Genomic DNA, 12,197 nt, shown 5'->3' on the forward strand with positions numbered 1-12,197 from the left:
GGGAATGGAAATGTGGAACTTCCTCTTGTAGTACATCCAGGGTACAAAGCGTGTCTGTAATTAAGGCGGGTAAATGGAGTTGTCGCACTGGGGCAATCTTACTGTATTTGAATGGAAAAAAAATGGCCTGAATGTCCCACTCTTGTTGAGGGGCAGGACGTTTCGAGGCGATGTGAGGAAACACTTTTTACCCAAAGGGTGCTGATGGTCTGGAATGCATTGCCTGGGAGGGTGGTAGAGGCGGGTTACTTCACATCCTTTAAAAAGTATCTGGATCAGCACTTGGCCCATCACATTTTCCAAAACAGCAGAAAGTGTAGTCAGTGTCAATGGATGGGAGGCTGGTTTGCGTGATAACTGGGCTATGTTCAAATGCTTTGTAGTTTCTTCAGTCTTGGTCGGAGTAGGGGCCATACCAAGCTGTGATATATCCCTCTATGCCCCTCAGCTCCCCCTCCCTCAGTATCACACATTCCCCATACCCTCAGATACCCCGAGGAACACACACTCCCCAAAGTCCCACAGCAATACACACCCCTTATACCCTCACAGACTCTCAACAAACACACCACCTACAACCCCAACTCCGCACAGCCCCTCCCAGCAACACACACTCCGAACAGCCCCTCCCAGCAACACACACGCCGCACAGCCCACGCAGACCCTCCCAGCAACACACACTCTCCATACCCGCCCCCACCCCCACGGCTCCCAGAATGGATACACAGACTCCCCATTCACAAACACACACCCAAAGCCCATGCAGTAGCAGCCCCCAGTGCTGCTTGAGGCTTGCCCTGAGCTGCAGCACTGCCAGTTCAGAGAGTTTCCAGCCCATCTTTAGGTTCCAGAATCAGCGCTAAGAGCCGAGATCAGTGCTCAGACTCCGGCCCATGCTGAGGCCGAAATCAGACCCTGTGAATAACAGCAGCCCCCGCCCATCCAAAATACAACATGGCCGGAATGAAATACCATCCCCCCCCGCCACAACCACCCCCAAGAGGATGGAGCAGTTTGAAAGCAGAGACTTACCTCCTCACTCACCCTCTCTCCTCTCTGAATGTGACTGTTAGACTTGAGGTGTTTTCCTCACTGATTCCAGCTGCAGTGAACGAGGTGGTTAAGGCGGGTGAGCTGGGACGATTGGGAGTGAAACTCGCTAATTGCACTGTGATGAATGAAAAAAAATGCAAATATACGTTTCACCCGTTTTGGACGGGGCCCCAATCGTGCCGATTTTTTTGGTGGGAAAATGGGAATGGGCGCAGTTCCCACTAGTTGCATCATGACCAATTTTATGACTTTTTCCCACCATAAAATGGGCACAATGAGATCGTAAAATTCTGCCCAGTGATCTTTAACCCAGTTTTCCAGACAGTTAGTGATGGTTCAGAATAACAGCAACAGCACGGGCTTTGATCCCCTTTCGGGCTGAGGTGGACTTGGACGCTGCCTCCTCACTCTGTCCCAGAGTAAAATCCTGATTCAGAAACTGATAAATGATTGAGGTTCTACCTGGAGAAGAGGAAGTAGCAGGTTAGCGGTAACTCCTCCACATTAAACATGTCGTGTTCTGAACTCGTGTGATCTTTGTCACAATTTCTAGTTTCCACTATCCATCCCTGCCACAGCGCTAAAACACACGGCATCAAACTCAGAAACACATCCTATCTGGGGTTGGCTCTGGTGAATTATCCCTCCTCACTTTCATCGTCCCACTGATCAGACCATCCTCCTGTGAAATGCCTGCTCTCAGTTATCCGGCTAAATGGAACTGCCCTCCTCAGGTCACTTCTATTTGTCCGTGGGCACAGAATCATTTCCTGTGACTTCTCTCCAAATGGGCAGCATTTCACCCAGTGTGGCATCAAGGAGCCCCAGCAAAAGCCAACTCAATGGCAATCAGGGGGAAAATCCTCCACTGGTTAGAGTCTGGATTATTATTCCAGGAACATCACCATCAAGATGCTGAAGTCCCTGGTTCTGGAGACCCCAGCCAGGGAAACCATCCCACCAGCATCGACCATGTGTCAAACTCCCTCTCATTTAAACTCTGGAGAATAGAGGTCGAGTCTATTCATTCTCTTCTCATAAAATAATTTTCAGTTCAAGACAGTTTTAAAAATGTGGATTTAATCTGATCCAAATATTAGATGATATAAAAATCATAATATGATCTCACAATGGAAAGAGACCATTCGGCCCATTGTGCCTGTGAACCTTTAAAGAATTCCCCACTTCTTGGTATTCACAGGAGGTAAGATGGGAACTCATTGAAACATGTATAATTCTGACTGGGCTGGGCAGACTGAATACAGGGATGTTGTTTCCTCTGGCTGGGGGTATGTCACAGTTCACAGTCTCAGGAAACAGGGTAGGCCATTTAAGATTGCGATGAGAAGAAACATCTTCACTCAGTGGCTGGTGAACCTGTGGAATTCTCTACTACAGAAGCATCACTGAATTTAATTGAGAAGGAAATAGACAATTTCAAAAGCATTACTGGGTATGGGAGGAGGCAGGAGTATGATATTGAAAGGAGGATCAGCCATGATCAAATTAAATGGCAGAGCAGGCTCGGATGCCCTACTTCCTGCTCCTAGTTTCTAAATCTTTTTCAGGCCTCCACATGAAGGTTTGTGTGGCTTGCTTATCTGCCTGGTAGACCTGACATGAAGGTTCAGAAACCAAATTCCCATGGATATCATTGAAGGATCAGGGTTTAAGCGCATGGAGAGAGAGAGAGAGAGAGAGAGAGAGAGAGAGAGAAAAGAATGGGCCTGTATACTAGACTGTGTTGAGAAGTCTGGATGTGAAGCATCAGCAGCAATATTTGGCATCTATCGGGCTCATGGAGGAAAGATGTTAATCTTTGCTACAGGAGCCAGAATGGCAGATCACAATGTCACACTTAAGCTCAGGCCATTGAGGACTGAGGCTCTAAGGATGTCTGCAGTTGGAGGATCTGGAATGGTTGCACCTCAAGAACACAGTGCAGGTAAGGGACTCTCAGTGAGTGGATTACAAAGTTACTTCAAAACACATTGGAACGACAAAGGTGTCAATGGATATGGGTTTACGACATATGATTGACAATCAGGGGCAGGAACATGAACATCCCTCATCAACGTGGATGGAGAAGCAATTTCAATGAGAATAAATCTTGTTCTGATGCTGTTCCTCCTCCCTGTGGGCCCATCGATCTGGTCCTACCTGAAGGAGCTCTTTACCAGTTCAGTCCCTGACTGGGAGCAGGTGTCAGGATGACATGAGTGTGTCCCTGATGAGTTCAGTTTTGATATTGTTTCCAAGCTGCTGTACACACGGACTTTGAGAGTGAATGGGTGAAATCACAATTCTACTGACAGGTGTCGGAGGTTGTGGGGGAACAGAGAACTGTGCAGGTCCTAATGTCTGCATTTAGCATCAGGACTCTGCAATTACAACATAGTTTGGTGCAGGCAAAGGATCTAACCCACAGCAGGGAAGACGGGAACTACTGAAATTTAATTTTGCTTTCATAAATCAAGGTACGTGAGAGGAAAATAACGTCTGTAAATAAATGAAAAATATCTGAAGCTGTCCAGCCACCAAAGGATAGAAAAAAATTCAACAGATGTATCAGCAGCTTACTCTGTCTGGAATCTGGGAGCTCTCAGATTGACATGGGCCTGTCTGCCACATCATTCTCCTGGGATAGATCCTGCATGTGGCTCGGTGACATCCTGGCCCCTGAGAGATCCACCCACTTTGTTCCCTCATCACAGGAGACATCTCACTCCCTCAGGAAAGACATTTCCCCCTCTGGAGCACAAGGTTATGCAGACAATGATGATCTGGAACATTCTCTGTGCTAAGTATTGGACAGTCCTGCCTGAGCAGCTCAAACATCTGAACCTCATCTTGAGGAGCCCTGTTAACTGCTCAATCTGGAATCAGGTGGAGGGATGTGAAATATTATAGTTCCCGCAGCAGCTTTCTGCAGACAGTGAACTGGTGTTGTCAACCGTGTCTTCTGGCGCTGTTTCTTGTCCTGCAGGAACCGGGCCTATAATGTCTGAGGTCCTTCAAATCCCAGTGATGCCTGGGAGATGCCTTGATTGTCTGCGTTATGAGACGCTCCTGTGTTCAGACCAATGGTCACCATTGCTGTGCACCCTGTCCGTCAGTAACTTGATATTTCTGAGGCTCTGCTGCTCCGGCCATTCATCCTCCTGCTCCTGTGTCGGTCTGTGACAGACCCTGGTTCTCTGCATTCAATGAGAGCCAGTACCATGGTTGGGTTGCCTGCAGCTTCCATCAAAGTACATCTGTGAGTGGATTGAAATAAATTGAGTGAGCACACCCTTTACAAATTTCCCTCCAATTCAAAACCTGCAAGCCAGTGTGAAGTCCTTTGCCTGGGATCGATCCAGACATAACATCCCCACCTCACTCCTTCTTGGTGAATGATATCCTGGAGAATCAGAGGTGGGTGTTCTTCCTGTTCATACATGAATGTACATGGAGATATTGCTCGTTGACCAGGATGATGAGAGCCTTGTGTGAGTAGCCTCCCTCTGACACTATCCTGTTTGACTCCACTGCCCCAATCTTTACTGAGAGACCATTGCCTTGGCATTATACACAGACTGAACATGAGCTCTTGTCAGGAATGATCATTCACCCAGGAGAACAGAAGTTTTGTCACAAGTTGCCTTCCATCCACCAGCCGTGCCCCTTGGAGCCATCCACTGCCCTCCTTCATCCCAGAAATCAGTCTAACAAACCTTCACTGCACTCCCTGCTACAGCCTAACTTTGGAAAGGGGACCAAAACTGGACACAATACTCACAAAGTTCCCAATCAACTGCACTCAGAACTCTCTACTTTTCTGCACCAATCACTTTGTAATAAAGACTAAGATACCATTTACCTTGCTAATTGTTTGATGTCTCTGCACGTTAACTGGCCACGAACACCCAGGTCCCTCAAAGCAAACATTTCCCAGTCTCTCACCATCCCAAAAATATTTGGCACTTAGTTTTTGATACCCAAGTGGGAACCGTCACCCTGTTCCGCATTGTATTCCATCCGCCATGTTCTTGTCCACTCACAACCTCTTCACATCCCTTTGAAGTCTCTGTGTTCTCCACACAAACCGTGCCATTGAATTTCATAGCAGCAGCAAACAGGGATGTCGCACTGATTACACTGACACAGATTGTAAACAACCAAGACAGATCTCTGTGTCCATGTGCATAAATCCCTGAAAGTTGGTATCCAGGCTGATAGGTTGTTAAGATGGTATATGATGTGTTAGCTTTTATTGGTACAGGGATTGAGTTTCGGAGCCATGAGGTCATGTTGCACCTGTACAAAACTCTGGTGCAGCAGCATTTGGAGTATTGCGCATCGTTCTGGTCGCCACATGAAAGGAAGGATGTGGAAGCATTGAAAAGGGTGCAGAGGAGATTTACCATGATGTTGCCTGGTATGGTAAAGGTCTTATGAGGAAAGGCTGAGGGACTTGAGGCTGTTTTTGTTAGAGAGAGGAAGGTTAAGAGGTGACTGAATAGAAGCATATAAGATGATCAGAGGATTAGATAGGGTGGACAGTGAGAACCTTTTTCCGTGGATGGAAATGGCCAGCACGAGGGGACAGAGCTTTAAATTGATGGGTGATATCAGACAGATGTCAGAGGTAACTTCTTTACTCAGAGTAGTAAGAGCGTGGAATGCTCTGCCTGCAACAGTAGTGGACTCGTCAACATCAAGGGCATTTAAATGGTCACTGGGTAAACATATGGATGATACTGGAATAGTGTAGGTTAGATGGGCATTAGATAGGTTTCACTGGTTGGCGCAACATCGAGGGCCAAAGGGCCTGTACTGCGCTGTAATGTTGACGTTCTAAACGGAAATTTATTGATTACTCCTACTGTTAACCAATCCCCCATTGATGTTAATATATCATCCCCAATCACAGGACGTATCATTTTGTACAATCGTCTCTGTGGCACCATATCAAATACTTTTTGAAACTCCAAACAATCTCCACGCTTGATGATTCTCCCACATCTCCCTCATCCATTAACCCATCTGACTAGATATATCCTCAAAATAACCCTTCTCAAACATCATTTATCTCATAAGTACGTCTCAACTCCATTTATTTATCAGCGTTTCCACAGCACTAACATGAGATTCTGGCATTTTCCCCATTGCTGACTGTCCTAAGTTTTGAATGATGTTCACCAATTGATTATTCATTCTCTGAACAGTTACTGCATATTTTAAATGCTTTGATACTAGAATTGCTTTCGTTTAAATTCTAGGAGAGTTGTTCCTCCAATTGTCTTCACCCTTCAACAAGTTTTCCGACAGTAAAGACACTGGATTAACACAATCCCTCGTTGCTGCTCTAGTCACCACCCGAACTCTCCCCCAGAAGTCCCAGTCTAGCTGCTGTTGACTGGATTAAAGCAAATTACTATGGATGCTGGAATCCGAAATCAAAAGAGAAAATGCTGGAAAATCTCAGCAGGTCTGTCATCTCGACTCGAAACATCAGCTCTTTTCTCTCCTTACAGATGTTGTGAAACCTGCTGAGGTTTTCCAGCATTTTCTCTTTTGGTTGCTATTGACTGGAGTAAGGCCAGCAGATTTTGATAAACATTAAGAGAAGGCTTATAGTGTCCTATGACGACAGAAATTGACTACAATCTGAATCTATATAGCGCCTTTGATAAAATATGCCAAGGCAGTTCCCTGAGCATTCTTGGGATCCATCATGCCAATAACTGCAATGGCAGGAAGGTGGAAGAAGAAATATAAGGACATGATTGGAATAATAATCATTGGAGAAGGGGTGAGGCATTTCAACTATCCTGATATTAATTGGACAGAGGGATCAGTTAAAGGGACAAGGAAATGGACTTTTTCTGGGTGGCATAGTACTGCGGCCTCACAGCACCAGGGATCCGGGTTCAATTCCAGCCTCAGGTGACTGAGTGGAGTTGGCACATTTTCCCCATGTCTGTGTGGGTTTCCTCCGAGTGCTCCAGTTTCCTCCCACACTCCAAACATGTGCAGGTTAGGTTGATTGGTTGTGGTAAATTTCCCCTTAGGGTCAGGGGGATTAGGAGGGTAAATACATGGGGTTACGGGGATAGGGTCTTAGTCGGATTGTTGTCAGTGCAGGCTCAATATAATGAAGGGTTAGAAATATAAAAACTGACAATGAGAGCTTCTTTAAAATATATAGAAAGGGAGAGGGGGATCAAGGTGAACATTGGATCCTTTGAAAATCAATCTGGGAGATAGTTATGGGAAACAAGTAAATAGCAGAAGAGTTAACAGATACTTTTCATCAGTCTTTATGGAAGATAATTCAAACATCCCATTAATAGTAAAAACTAGGGGGAGCAATTAAGTATGATCACTGGAGAAGTACTATGAGACAAAATAATGAGGCGAGAAGGAGATAGTTCCACTCACCCTGATGGCTTGCATCCAAGAATGCTAAATGAAATAACTATAGTGGTTGTAATTTTCCAAACCTCCTTGAATTTTGGAGAAGAATTGGAGGACTGGAAAACCGCCAATGTGATGCTGCTATTTAAAAAGCGAAGGAAGTAATAACTAACTCGCAGCTGATGAGCCTAATATCTATTGTTGGAAAAATGTTGTAATCAATTACTAAGGAAGTAATAGGGGCACATATGGAACATTATAATCTAATCAAGCTGGCTCAGCAAGGATTCATGAAAGGGAAATTCTGTCTGACAAATTTATTAGTCTTATTCGAGGAAGTCTCAACCAAAGTTGATAAAGGGAAACGTTAGATGTGTTGTATCTGGACTTCTAGAAGGTGTTTTACAAGGTAACTCACAAGAGGTTAAGTCATAAGTTTACAGCCAATGGTATTAGAGCTGGTATACTGGCATGGATAGAAATCGACCAATGGGCAGGAAACAATGCGTGGCGATAAGGGGTTATTTTTCACGTTGACAACTTGTAACCAGTGAGATTCCAAACGGATCAGTGCTGGGACCGCGACTGTTTATACTACATATTGATGACCTGGGGAAAGGAAGTGAACGTACTGTAGCCAAATTTGCAGATGACATACAAATAGGTGGAGAACCAAATTGTCCGAAGGACGCAAATAGTTTGCAAAAAGATATTCAGGAAGCGTAGTGGAGAACATGATTCTGTTTACATCAACGGGAATAAAGTTGAAGTGTTTGAGAGCTTCAGGTTTTTAGGTGTCCAGATCACCAACAACCTGACTTGGCTGGTCCCTCCATGCTGACACTATAGTTAAGAAAACCCACCCACGCCTCAACTTTCTCAGGAAATTCAGCATGTCCACCACAAATCTCACTAATTTTTACAGATGTACTATAGATACATCCTGAAAGGATGCTTTCACAGCTTGGTATGGCTCCTGCTCTGTCCAAGACCGCAATGTTAGCGCGAGTGGGCGAAATGACCACTACGGACTCAGGGTGAAGTTCAATAACTGCACAGCTTTATTTTCTTTTACGTCGACGGAGGAGCGCAGTCAGGACATACAATCGGACTGTCCCGAAAGCGCTCTAACGGTCCCTCGCAGCGGGCTATAGTTATACCTGAACTTCGGTGCAGTATGCTATTCAAATGCTAATACTTTCTTTACAGTATTCGACCTTAGCCATCCTGTCTCAATGTTTTCAGGTGTTGAGGAAATTGTTTTAAGTGTGTGTTAATCCTTTTGTCTGATTGGTTATTACTGGTCTAGAATCTCTGGGGCTTGAACCATAGGTGTGTCATTGATCTCAAGAGGTTTGAGGGGCCAGGAACGTTTCCTTAGCTATGCTAATTTTAGGTGTCTCCATGTTTTGCAAATGCTGATTTTGATGGGGTGGGGATTTCATTCCTGTAGGTGTCATCCTGTCCAGCTTCCCTTGTGTGCTAGCCCTCATTTGCATTCCAAAAGCATGCTCTTGCCTGCTAATCTGTGTCTGTTACTTTGTGATTTTTAGTGGAGAGGCTCCGAGTGTAACTTTAGTCTGCTTCCATATTGTGTGCCCAATTTCATAAAATTTGTTGTCCAATAACAGCAAGAAACTACAAAGAGTTGGGAATGTAGCCCAGTCCATCACGCAGACCAGCCTCCCATCCATCCACTCTGTCTACACTTCCCATTGCCTCAAAAAAAAGCAGCCAGCATAATCAAGGACCCTGTTCTATCTTCTTCTGTCGGGAAAAAGATACAAAACTGTGAAGTCACATACCAATCGATTACTCAGTTAATGGTAGGGAGTTGGGGAGAATTACAGAACAAAGAGATCTAGGGGTACATGTTCATAACTCCTTGAAAGTGAAGTCAGAGGTGGAGAGTGACGAAGGCGGCATTCAGCATGCCTGGTTTCATTTGTCAAAACATTAAATACAGGAGTTGGGGCATGTTGAAATTGTACAAGACATTGGCAAGGCCATACTGGAATATCGTGTAGTTTTGGTCACCCCATATTAGAAAAGATATTATTAAACTAAAATATTAAACTAAAAATCACTGCAGAAAAGAATTGCGAGGATGCCACCAGGGCTTGATGGTTTGAGTTATAAGGAGATGTTGAATAAACTGGGACTTCTTTTTCTCTGGCGTGTAGAAGATTGAGGGGTGATCTTATAGAGGTCTATGAAAAAAAGAGGGGCATAGATCAGCTGGATAGTCAATATCTTTTCCCAAAGGTACGGGAGTCTAAAACGAGAGGGATAGGTTTAAGATGAGAGGGTAGAGATACTAAAGTGTTGAGAGGGGAAATTTTTTCACAAGAGGGTGGTGAGTCTCTGGAACAAGCTGCCAGAGTTAGGAGTACAGGCGGGTACAATTTTGTCTTTTAAAAAGCATTTGGACGGTTACATGGGTAAGATGGGTAAAGAGGGATATGGGCTAAATGTGGACAATTGGGACTAGGTTTGGGGTTTGAAAAAGAAAGAGTGGCATGGATAAGTTGGGCCAAAGGGCCTGTTTCCATGCTGTAAACCTCTATGACCGACTCAAGAACAGCTACTTCCCTGCTGCTATTGGACTTTTGAATCGACTTACCTTATATTAAATCGATATCTGTCTACACCCTCGCTATGACTGTAACACTACATTCTGTACCCTCTCCTTTCACTCGCCCCTATGTACACTCTGAACGGTATGCTTTATCTGTATAGCATGCAAGAAACAATGGTTCTAACTGTATTCCAGTTGATGTGACAACAATACATCAAACCAATATCGATAAATTAAGCAGGCAAAAAGGAAAGATGAAGGAGATGCGAATGGAACCCAAACACCAGTATGGACTGGTTGGGATGAGCTGCCGTTAGAACATTCCAGATATCAGGGTATAAACAGTTGAAGACATGGCTACGGTTCGTTAATTTAAAAGCTGATGCTGTATTTTGCACCCATTCCAAATAACCAACACTTGGCAGGAATGTACTTCCCCATCTCACAGTGAAGTGGATGACACATTAGAATGGTCCAATCTGGAGCACATCCTGTACATCCAGCACCATGGGTCACTCACTGGGTTAGCAGAGTACGTGATCACAAATACAGATTAAAAGGAGTTTTACCCTCTGTGACAAGCCATTACAAAGCTGAAGGAATTATAAATAAAATTAAACTCACAACCTCTTACCCCATCACACCTCCTTGAGCCCCCTTTCCCACTCCTCTTTATCCCCACCCCCACTTCTCAGTTGTGAGCAATAGGTAAAGATGCTGTTAACACATATATCTGTACAGCATAGAGAAATAGCTTAAAGTTAGGTAGACTGGATATAGCCAGGCATATTGATAACCCACATTATGGAAACAACTGTGAGTTTAGTCACAAACATAGGACATAAGGTTCGATGCTGCTAACACAGCAATAGTTCGGGATAATAAAAAGACTGCCTGTGATGTGGAGATAACACCAGAGGTGTGATGCGCAGTGAAGCATACACCACATCCTGAAGGAATGTACGAGGTCCAAGTTACAAAAAGCAAATGGTCTGCAAGATGTGTTGTTTTTACAACTAAGCATAAAAGGGGGAAAAGGTCACTGAGATAGTCGGGACAGCAGTGATTAAGTTGGCAAAGGATTGATTACCGCCAATCTGAACTGGATATGTAACAGTGTTGGATAAGATGGATGAGTTTGCTAATGCACTCTTGTGATAACAGGAGACATGGTGAGATGGGGAGTATGGGGATGGAAACTTGAGGCACCTCGAGCCAATAGGGGAATGACAACACATAGATGGGACAGGGACCACCAATTAGGGGAGAACAACACATTGCAAAGCCATTACAATGCTTGTAAAAAAAGTATAAAAATGTGCTGCAAATCGATGTAAGGTGTGCCTATTTTGTTGGACACCCGGTCTTGCAAGAACGTTAAATAAAAATCTTGCTCCTTCAGAACTTGCCTTGACTAAATTGTTTGACTGTGAGCTGTGTTTCTCACATCAGTCAACCCCTTCCTCCCTCCCTCCTCCTTACCCCATTCCTCGTTGCTCAGCAGGTTTTCGGTGAAGTGATTCTCCAGCTCACTCAATAAATCCGTCGCCATGACGTTTCCAGCGACTGAATGTTAACAACAAGAATCCACCTGAAGGATAAAATCAGGTGGTGGCTGCCATCGCTGGTGAGGCCGCAGCTGGAGTACTGCAAGATCCCGCCTCCAAATACCCCCCAGCACTGACCAATCGGCTTCTCCATTCCCCGGAATCCCGCCTCCCTCACTCAGAGTGACAGAGCTCCGACCAATCGGCTTCTCCATTCCCCGGAATCCCGCCTCCCTCACTCAGAGTGACAGGAGCTCCGGCCAATCGGCTTCTCCATTCCCCGGAATCCCGCCTCCCTCACTCAGAGTGACAGGAGCTCCGGCCAATCGGCTTCTCCATTCCCCGGAATCCCGCCTCCCTCACTCAGTGACAGACACAAACAACATGTTGAGTTTCTGCTTCTTGGATTTAATGATGAACTGTGGAATCTTTGAGAAAAACTGTTTCTATTCCAGTGGTTCTCAGATTGTTTTATTTGAAGAATCATTTTACAAATGTAATCATGGAGCCCCCAATGTAAATTATAATTCTATATAATAACCACAATATGAACAGGTTCCATCAGTTTACAGCTGGCAGGAGGCAGGGAGACGGTGTGAAATTATGGGATGGATCTG

Source organism: Carcharhinus amblyrhynchos, unplaced genomic scaffold (assembly GCF_965287045.1).
Source record: "Carcharhinus amblyrhynchos unplaced genomic scaffold, sCarAmb.v2.hapA scaffold_52, whole genome shotgun sequence".
Taxonomy (NCBI): domain Eukaryota; kingdom Metazoa; phylum Chordata; class Chondrichthyes; order Carcharhiniformes; family Carcharhinidae; genus Carcharhinus; species Carcharhinus amblyrhynchos.